The sequence below is a fragment of the Podarcis melisellensis genome (assembly GCF_964234715.1).
Source record: "Podarcis melisellensis genome assembly, chromosome: 4".
Taxonomy (NCBI): Eukaryota; Metazoa; Chordata; class Lepidosauria; order Squamata; family Lacertidae; genus Podarcis; species Podarcis melisellensis.
In genome coordinates, this window is record NC_138531.1 from 49480663 (window position 1) to 49489172 (window position 8510).

At 39.8% G+C, this 8510-nt stretch overlaps 1 long non-coding RNA gene across 1 annotated transcript; it reads left to right on the forward strand.

Moving 5' to 3' along the window:
- Positions 1–284: 284 nt before the first annotated feature.
- LOC309368549 lies at positions 285–6041 on the forward strand. Its single transcript, XR_014167818.1, has 2 exons — positions 285–561; positions 4999–6041. It is a non-coding gene; the product is annotated as an uncharacterized lncRNA (long non-coding RNA).
- The last annotated feature ends 2469 nt before the right edge of the window (positions 6042–8510 follow it).

The following is an 8510-nucleotide window of genomic DNA, read 5'->3' on the forward strand; positions in this document are numbered from 1 at the left end:
AGGGACTCGGAGGTGGAAGGGGCGCCTGCGGCGGCGTCGCGGGTGAGGCGTCGTCGGCAAAAGGCTCCGTCCCTTGGGAGCCATTTAGCCCACAGGCCGAAGCCGCGCGTGACGTCAGCTGCCTTTCCCTCAGTGGGAGATGGCCGAGGCGAGCCCCGTGGGCCGAGATGCGAGGGGAGCCCTTGGCTGACCAGTGCCTTTAGGAAGCCGCGAGGAACTCTTCACAAGGAACCCGTGACTTACTTACTTCGTCTTATTATCTCACTTACCTTACGTAAGAGCTCTAAAACAGTAATTTTTTTAGTAAAAATGGAGAAGTAAAACAGGCGGACATCCCCCCCCCCCCAGTATTTTTAACTTTCGGCTTCAGTTATTGGGGAGAAAGCAGCCTCGGGTGGCGATCAGCAGTACCGGACTGTTGGTTGTGACTTTGCCATTCTTTATTCGGATCGTGTTGCTCTTTGGGAAGCAAGACCACTGAAAACGGCAGAAGCGTGGAAGGATTGCGGCCCCTCGCTCCTGAAAACGCTACTTGTCCTTTATACAGTAGTTCGATAAGAGGTAGTTAAAGGGCTGGGGAGCTATACATAAAATTTTAGGAGCTTAACTGAGAACAGTCATACTAGTTTCTGCTTTTGATTGGGATTTTTATATTTTAACGTATTTGCATCTTGGCCTCCTCCTATAAAAACTTGTTAGAGAAAGGTTACAAACATAAGAGTGAGTGAAAGCAAAGCATGGGAAACATCTCTGGAAGCCAACCCTTCGCTACTTTCGCTTCCAGCCTTCTCTGGCTTGAAAGAAGGTGGGGATAAAAGAAGATGCTCACCCTTGACATGTTGTATATCTGGCCCCTTTAGTTGCTGTTTTACTTTCCCCTGAATCCTACAGAAGTGAGCACCACCTCCTTAATCTGTGCTCATATGAGGAAATAGGCTGTTGCCCATAAAAGCTCAATCACAACTAGTTCTTCGCAGAGATGTGTAAACTACAGACATTTGGTAGAAGTGAATAGGGATCTACCTACTTATATAAACATTTAGTTCTTTGTTTGCAGGGTCAACAAACTGTTGCTTACCTTGAGCCTTCAGGCATAAATTGGGTAGATTAATAAATAAATTATCCATTTATTTTCCTTCCACAATGGCTGGAGTTTTGTAAAAGTTGGGACTTGAGAGTATATATTATTAGGCTTGAGTTGCTGTGCCCAGCTGTCTATTCCCATTAAAAACAATGCAACTGTGTTGGATGTTAAAGGCTGTGGGCTAGCAATCAGGCAAACTTTTCAAAATAAAATTGATAACAAAACTTGTATGTTATGTATTAAGAAATCTAAACATTTGTAAAAGAAAAAATATTGCTGCACCTTCAAGACTTAACAACTTATTGCGCCACAAGCATCTCCACAAGACTCTTTCATCAGATAGAAAAATTAGTGCCAAACGTTTTACCACTTGGCTTGGAATAGGCCAGATACCTTACAATGAGTCTAGCAGTGCTCATGCTTGCACATGAGCAAACTTTAAGGGAACAGGTAAATATTTAAACAGGCAGAATTAGAGAATTGCATCCAATGATAGCTTCCAGCTAGCAAATATGCTTCCTATGTTAGGCGAGGCACTTGGGTTTTACTCACAATTTTTACCCAGCACAGCCCTTTGGGTCTCCCAAAATCTGCTCCTGGTGGTTGGGAGACCCTCTGGAGCAGAAGGGGATTTGATAAGGCAGAGGTCAGCAATCTTTCTGAGCCGTGGTCCACCATCCTTCAGACCATGTGGTGGGCCGGAGTATTTTTTTTGGGGAAATGAATGAATTCCTTTGCCCCACAAATAACCCAGAGATGTATTTTAAATAAACACACACATTCTACTCATGTAAAAACACACTGATTCCTGGACCTTCTGGGGGCCGGATTGAGAAGGCGATTGGGCCGCATCTGGCCCCCGGGCCTCAGGTTGCCTACCCCTGCGATAAGGCATAAACAGAAGGTTACAATTGCTAGTGAGAATTAGTGAAAATGGAGTTCCTCTCCTTGCATCAGTTGAACCATTTTATTATCACAAAGCCACTATTGGAAACAACCAATAGTATTTTTCCGCAAATTACTGTTGAGTATTTATTTACTGTTTTATATGTTCAAGGGCATTACCTCCCAAAAGTATGCAGATATTGCAAACTTTGTAATGAATGAAAATTTATAAATGTGTACATGGGAGTAACAGTTGTTCAGCTAACCATCTTTAGACTAAGGCAGGCAAAACCAGCTGGGTCTTTAGACTCAAGGAAAATTCCAGTATGGCAGTCAGAACCAGCCCTTGAGAAAATGTTGGGACTAGAGTCAATATTCAAAAATACTTTCTTATTTTGATTTTTGTGATAACTTATGGATATAATAATAATTATATTTGTAATGTTTCTAGGTATCTCACAGTGTTGTAAAGTATCAGAGCAGGTAGCATTTCTACAACAGAGAAATAAAAAAATAAGGACATAAAATAAAAACATCGCCACTTTTAAAATAACTCCCTGTTGGCTTAACTCCCAGCCACCAAATGCCCGTCCAAATGAAAAAGGGCTGGCATTGCTTTTGGAAAATGCTTGAGCTTTGGCCAAACTCCAAAAGAGAGGAGAAGCAGTTGCTGTGATTGCCTCTCCAGGTGTCCTTGACCTTCATAGGTTTTGTACAGCTGATATTGCAATAAAGGCCATCTTAGTAGGTCTGAATGATCAAGTAAAAAAAAAAGGGGGGGGGAGAATTAAGTGCAGTTTCTACTTAGCTAATGGTTGCAAATTTTCGCATTTAAGTCCTGTTTTAAAGCTTTTGAGCCTTCTTGAACTCTTGGGATATAAATATAAAGTGCTATACAACCAAATATCTACTGGGAGTAGATATAGTGATCTCAATTGGTCTTCTATGAGTAAGACTTAGTTGGATGTCACCCATATTAAGTCACATATTTCCTCTTTATTTCAAGTCTATTGGTCACTGTCATGTTTAACAGGTGGTGCTAACAGCTGCTGTTCACCAACGCCACCTTGGTCATACATAATGTACATAGTAAATACTTGCAATACCTTCTTCCAAATGCAGAAGGAAACCACCGTGACTTTTGATGAGGGCTGGGGAGAAAATAGTTGCACCAAAAACATTGTGAAACTGATCCAGTGTCTTGACCCCACTAGCACAAAAAAAAGTATTTTCTTAAGTCATACTGCTAATTAGTTAATACATTTTCTTAGGGATACGTTCCCTTTAACTCAATTGTTAAACCTCTGACTCCCCTACAAATTATAGCACGGGGCCCCTTTTAAGCCTTTGGGTTTTTGCAATACATTCCTTTTTTAAAAAGAAAGAGTAAGAAAATCAAGTGTAAAAAAGTATTTCAGGTTTCTCATAGTATTTCAGGTTTAAAAACAGGATTGTATGGAATGGTACATTGTGTCTTTTATACTTTTTTAAAGTCTTCAATCACTGCCCTTTGTTTGGAAGGTATTTAACTCTGCACTTCTCAAGTGAACAGTTGTAAGGACACTCTGTAAAAGAATTTTCCTTTAGATATTCAGTGGCTGTCCATTATATGTTACTTCTTCTGCTTGGGATTCTTTTCTCTAAGCATGTCTGCCTACTTCTCCGTGTTCTGGTAATAACACAAATGACTAAGGATTTAGCTGAAAGTACTAAGGGAAACTGTTTCCCACTGTAATTCTAGTTCTATTCTGGAGAACAAGCTGCTGTCTTGTCTGGTAGAGCAGTCAGAATAGCACATTTTTAACTAAAGCACGAAAGAGCCAAGTGTGAATAATGGGGTTACTATGTAGTCATGACAGCAGAATGCTGACATGATACTCAAGAGAGCAATGGACATGGGGCCAGAGTTTCACTAGAAATCATGTCTTTTACTGGTTAATTACTGAAGGATTCCCATGAAGGGAGAAAGAAAAGGAAGGATTAAGACACAGTTGATCAGCAAACTTCAGTTTCTAAGGAAGAGAAAGGAAGTTTGCAGCAAGGCAGAGAAAGATTTAGACTGAGTAAATGATTTAAAGAGAAGGAAACAATTGTTGGCCATTTATTCTGTCTGAATCTCAGGAAGGAGGCTGTTTCAGGGAGGCGAGGATGAACATAGCATGTGGTTTACTGCCATTTAACAACAAAAAAATCATGATGAAGAATTGAAACAACCCATTTCAAAGTGAGTGATGTGTATTATAAATGATCAGTCTCATTCTGAGCCAGCACAGTTTTGATTGGATTAAAAGACTGTGTGACAATCGCCTTCCTGCCATGCAATAAACATAATGGCTGCAAGATCCACATTTTAAATTGGGCCAGATTAAAGCTGGTAGGAGTCCTAGGGTACAAATTAAATGGAAGTCCTTGTGACATACAACAACAACAAAACTTCATTTGCAGTAGAGAAATATACTGAAACGCTGGATCTAGATCAGAGATGGGGAAGCTGTGCCTCCCCAGATATTGCTGGGCTACAGCTCTCATCACCCCTGACTGTTGGTCATACTTGTTGGGGCTGAAGAGAGTGAAAGGGTCAAACTCGGAGGGTCACAAGCTCCCCATTCCTGGATAAAGAGCTTTATTCTGCTTGCAGTTTTCTCCTAGCTCAACACCAGCTCAAAGCTTCTTCACCAGCTGCGTTAAAAAAATCACTGAAAAATGCTGTAATGAAAAGAAAACCATTTTATGGCAGATTCTTTCCCTCATATTCTCTCTCTCTATAATTTTTTTCTGTTTTACAATTTCAAATACTCACTTTACATGCTTAAAATATCAACGATTCTTTCACTCTTCTAGGCTATGGCATTGCTATGCTTAATTCTGCTAGAAGGTATTCTATGGATAGAGGAACAGCAGCTTTTCTAGGGCCCATAAAGAGCCAGAGAAAGGTTTGCTGCATGGCTGCCTTGGTATGCGCTACAAAGTGCTTAATCTAGCCCTTAAATTGTCTAAATTGAGGGTCATTTGGGCAATCTTTTTTGCAGGCTTCTTGATTACAAAGGAACTTTTCTCTACACCATGTGAACTTCCTTTCTTCCTGTTCCTTTGATCTTCTCCAGGGCTGAAGAGGAGAGTGAGCACTTCCAGATGAACAGTGGGCTTTGTTTCCTTAAGGTTACATTTAGGAAAGTTTGAAAGTTGCTTCCTGGATTGAGGGAAACTCATTGTGGCACAGCTTTAGGAAAGTTGGGCCCAATTTTTAGATATACATCGCATACACCGCAACATACTGGCAGCATAATGGCTTTGCTCCTACACAATAGGGGAGCAAAAATATACTGCAATAACTCCCTTTTAGCCATAATCATTCTTATTCTGGAAATCCACTGATTTCATTCTACCGGGGGGGGGGGGACCACCACCCCAAGACCCTGTCCAGGAAGCTGACAAGAATTATTTACCGGTACTTTTCCTGTGGATCCCATGATAATAGTTGTAACATGTTGAGTGGGCAATTTAATGGTCACATAACGCTTATGGCAGGCCTTTGTACAAACTTATTGGAACTATGGGAATTCTGATCACAAAAAGGGCCTTCCTTCCCTTTCCCTTTCCTCTTTTGATGTTGTGTGTTTTAGATTGTAAACCTGTGGGCAGGGACTGTCTTGTTTTAACTGAATGTATGTAAGCGCTCTAGGAAAGCCTTTTTGGCTGAAGCTTGGGCACAAATGCTTAAAACAAATTAAAAGGAGCCTCTGCTGCGCAAAGTTTTCCTCTATAGTCACTTTCTCAGTCAAGCTGTTAAAATAACAAGAAAGACATGTAAGTTAACTGTCTTGCTGGTCTGATACAATGTAACTCAAAGAGCCCTTTGTCAGGTCAATACTAATATTTTCTGGCTCTTACAATTCTGTGCACTGTAACAGAAATACGCATAGGGAACATGCTTGGCTTTTCCTTAGAAGTCAATGGATGAGTATAATAATGATTTTAATTGAACTGGAACTGTAATAAAAGGGCTTTTACAAGTTTGTAAATAAAAATGGAGACATGTTCCCATCATGTATGACACTAAACAATTTTCTTTGGCTTAATTCTTTTGTGGGTAAAATGTTTTGGTTTGAACTGTTTAATTTGTCTTCTATAATTTTACTCATTTCATTCATTAATTTATGCACCACTTGATTAAAGGGGGGAAAAAACCTCAAAACTGTTTACACAAAGAATAAAACAATGACATTATCAGCAAAAATAGTTTAAAACTATTTAAAACATTCAGAAAATGATTAAAACCAACAAGTTGAAAACAGGTAAAAACACATGTGCATATATGGATAGGTTTACATAAACAAAAATGCATAAATTGTATTATTCTTTTGCAACATACCATGTGTCCATATGAAGAAGGGTATGCAAGAGTGCTTGTGAATGAAAAAATAAAAAATAAAGTCATCCTCAAATATTTGAAGGCCTGTCACATAGATTACGGGAACACGGTTTTCTGTTGCTTCAGAGGGTAGGCTACAAATTGCCAGAAAAGTGTTTTTAGAGTAATTGTTAGTATGTTTGTCAGTGAAGCAGACTCTTGGAGTAGAGTCTTTTTTGTTAAACATTTTAAAGCAGAGCTGGGATGGCCACTTATGGCATACTGGAGTAGTGGGGGATTTCCTGCAGTGATAGAGGGTTGGGCTGGATCAGGCAGGCATAGGCAAACTCGACCCTCCAGATGTTTTGGGACGACAACTCCCATGACTCGATGGCTCTTGTGGTCTCTTCCAACTCTATGATTCTATGATCCCTAGCTAACAGGACCAGTGGTCAGGGATGATTGGAATTGTAGTCTCAAAACATCTGGAGGGTTGAGTTTGCCTATGCCCGGGCTAGATGAGCTTCAAGGGCCTTCCCTCTCTTATTCTAAACTTATGAGAATCATTTATATTGACACCATTGGTATATGAAATGCCAGTGGCTGCTTTCTTCATGCCTGGAGGACACAATTTCCCCTGCCACAAACCTGCACCAAAACCAGTTACTGTAGATAATGCATCCTGAGCACATCTCATAATCCTCTTTCGCTATGCTGCACAGGAAATAGCATATACAGTACACACTCCATCTCAACCAAGTAATGCTCCAATGTGCTGTTGAATTCCTTCATGCTTTAGGAAAACCCTTGCATTGGAGTTAAAAGCATTTCCCACTAGGAATATTTTTCTGCTTGAGACTCTATTGAAATGTGTGATGGATGCCTGTATTCATTTTGATGGGAAAAGCTTAACAGTATGTAAATTATTTTTGACAAACACTTTATTTACACAGCCACTAATGTTCTATTACATTAGTGTGGAAGTGATGTAATTAATTTTTATGTTATCTATGTAAAACTGTCCATTAGGTTCAGGAACCTAATTATGTTGGGAATTATGTTTGGTCTTGATAAATGTTCTCGAAAGAACCAAGAATAGAATCTTAAGACCAGAGTTCTCATGCATTACAGTGCCTGGTAAGGTGAGCTGGGAAAGCTAAAATTTCAACTCTGAATTCACAAAGTGGCATTGGGGAAGATACTCGTTCAGCCCTGGCACCTCCAAGCAAAGGCTCATCCATTTCTGGAAGGTGTGGCTAGATGGATCAGTGGTCTGCCTTACTTTCAGTCAGCTTCCTATGATCTACCTCCTGGTCTCTGTTGGCTATAAGTGTGGAACCAGAAGTAGTTTGCTTGCATTTGAAAGATCAAAGTGCCAGTTTTTTGTGGGGTTTTTTTTTTGGGGGGGGGACTATTATGCCCTAAATCCTGAAAGAACTTTCTCTACCCACAGCAGCCATGTAAGAAAAACTGTGCTACAAAAACCAGGAGAGTAAAGTAGGCTAAGCCATGCATTCAGTGAAAGTTGTGAGCCGCTTTGGAGCTCTAAGAAAACAAACAAAAGCACATATGATACAAAGCAAGTGGTTTAAAAGCTTGATTTAAAATAATTAATGGGTATTACACTTGTCCTTTTGGTTCTGGGGTTGGCAAGTTGTTAAATCTTTTAAAATCTTGATAATTCCTAATGGACAGGGTTGCAAATGGGTTTTTTAGTTGATAAAGCTGGAATAAAGTATGCAGCATACAATATATTCTTTTTATAAAAATGTAGTATGTTAACTTACTTGGGTGGCATTTAATATGTAGTAAAGATGTGAATGAAGTACTAGTGTCAGAATAATCAACTCGGGGGGAAATGGCCAGAAAGCCTTTATCTATTAATATGATTTTGTAATGGTTGCACAGACAGCACAAATTATCTGAGCAGCTGTGAACTTGGTTTATTTTGTCAACTGTAACCAGTAAGTTCCATAAATATTCCAAAATATCTGGGGTTGTAGTAATAAAAGTCATATTCTGCATGCACTGTCTTGTGCTAATCGCAGCAGAGAATTCAGTTGCATTATACTGCTTCTGTCTCTAGGGTTTATTTCACATAATCCTGCTTTATGAGCAATATAAGTGAAAACAGTCGAACTCTCCCACCCCCCCCCTTTCTGCTATGCTGCTTCTTGTAACTGGAATGTC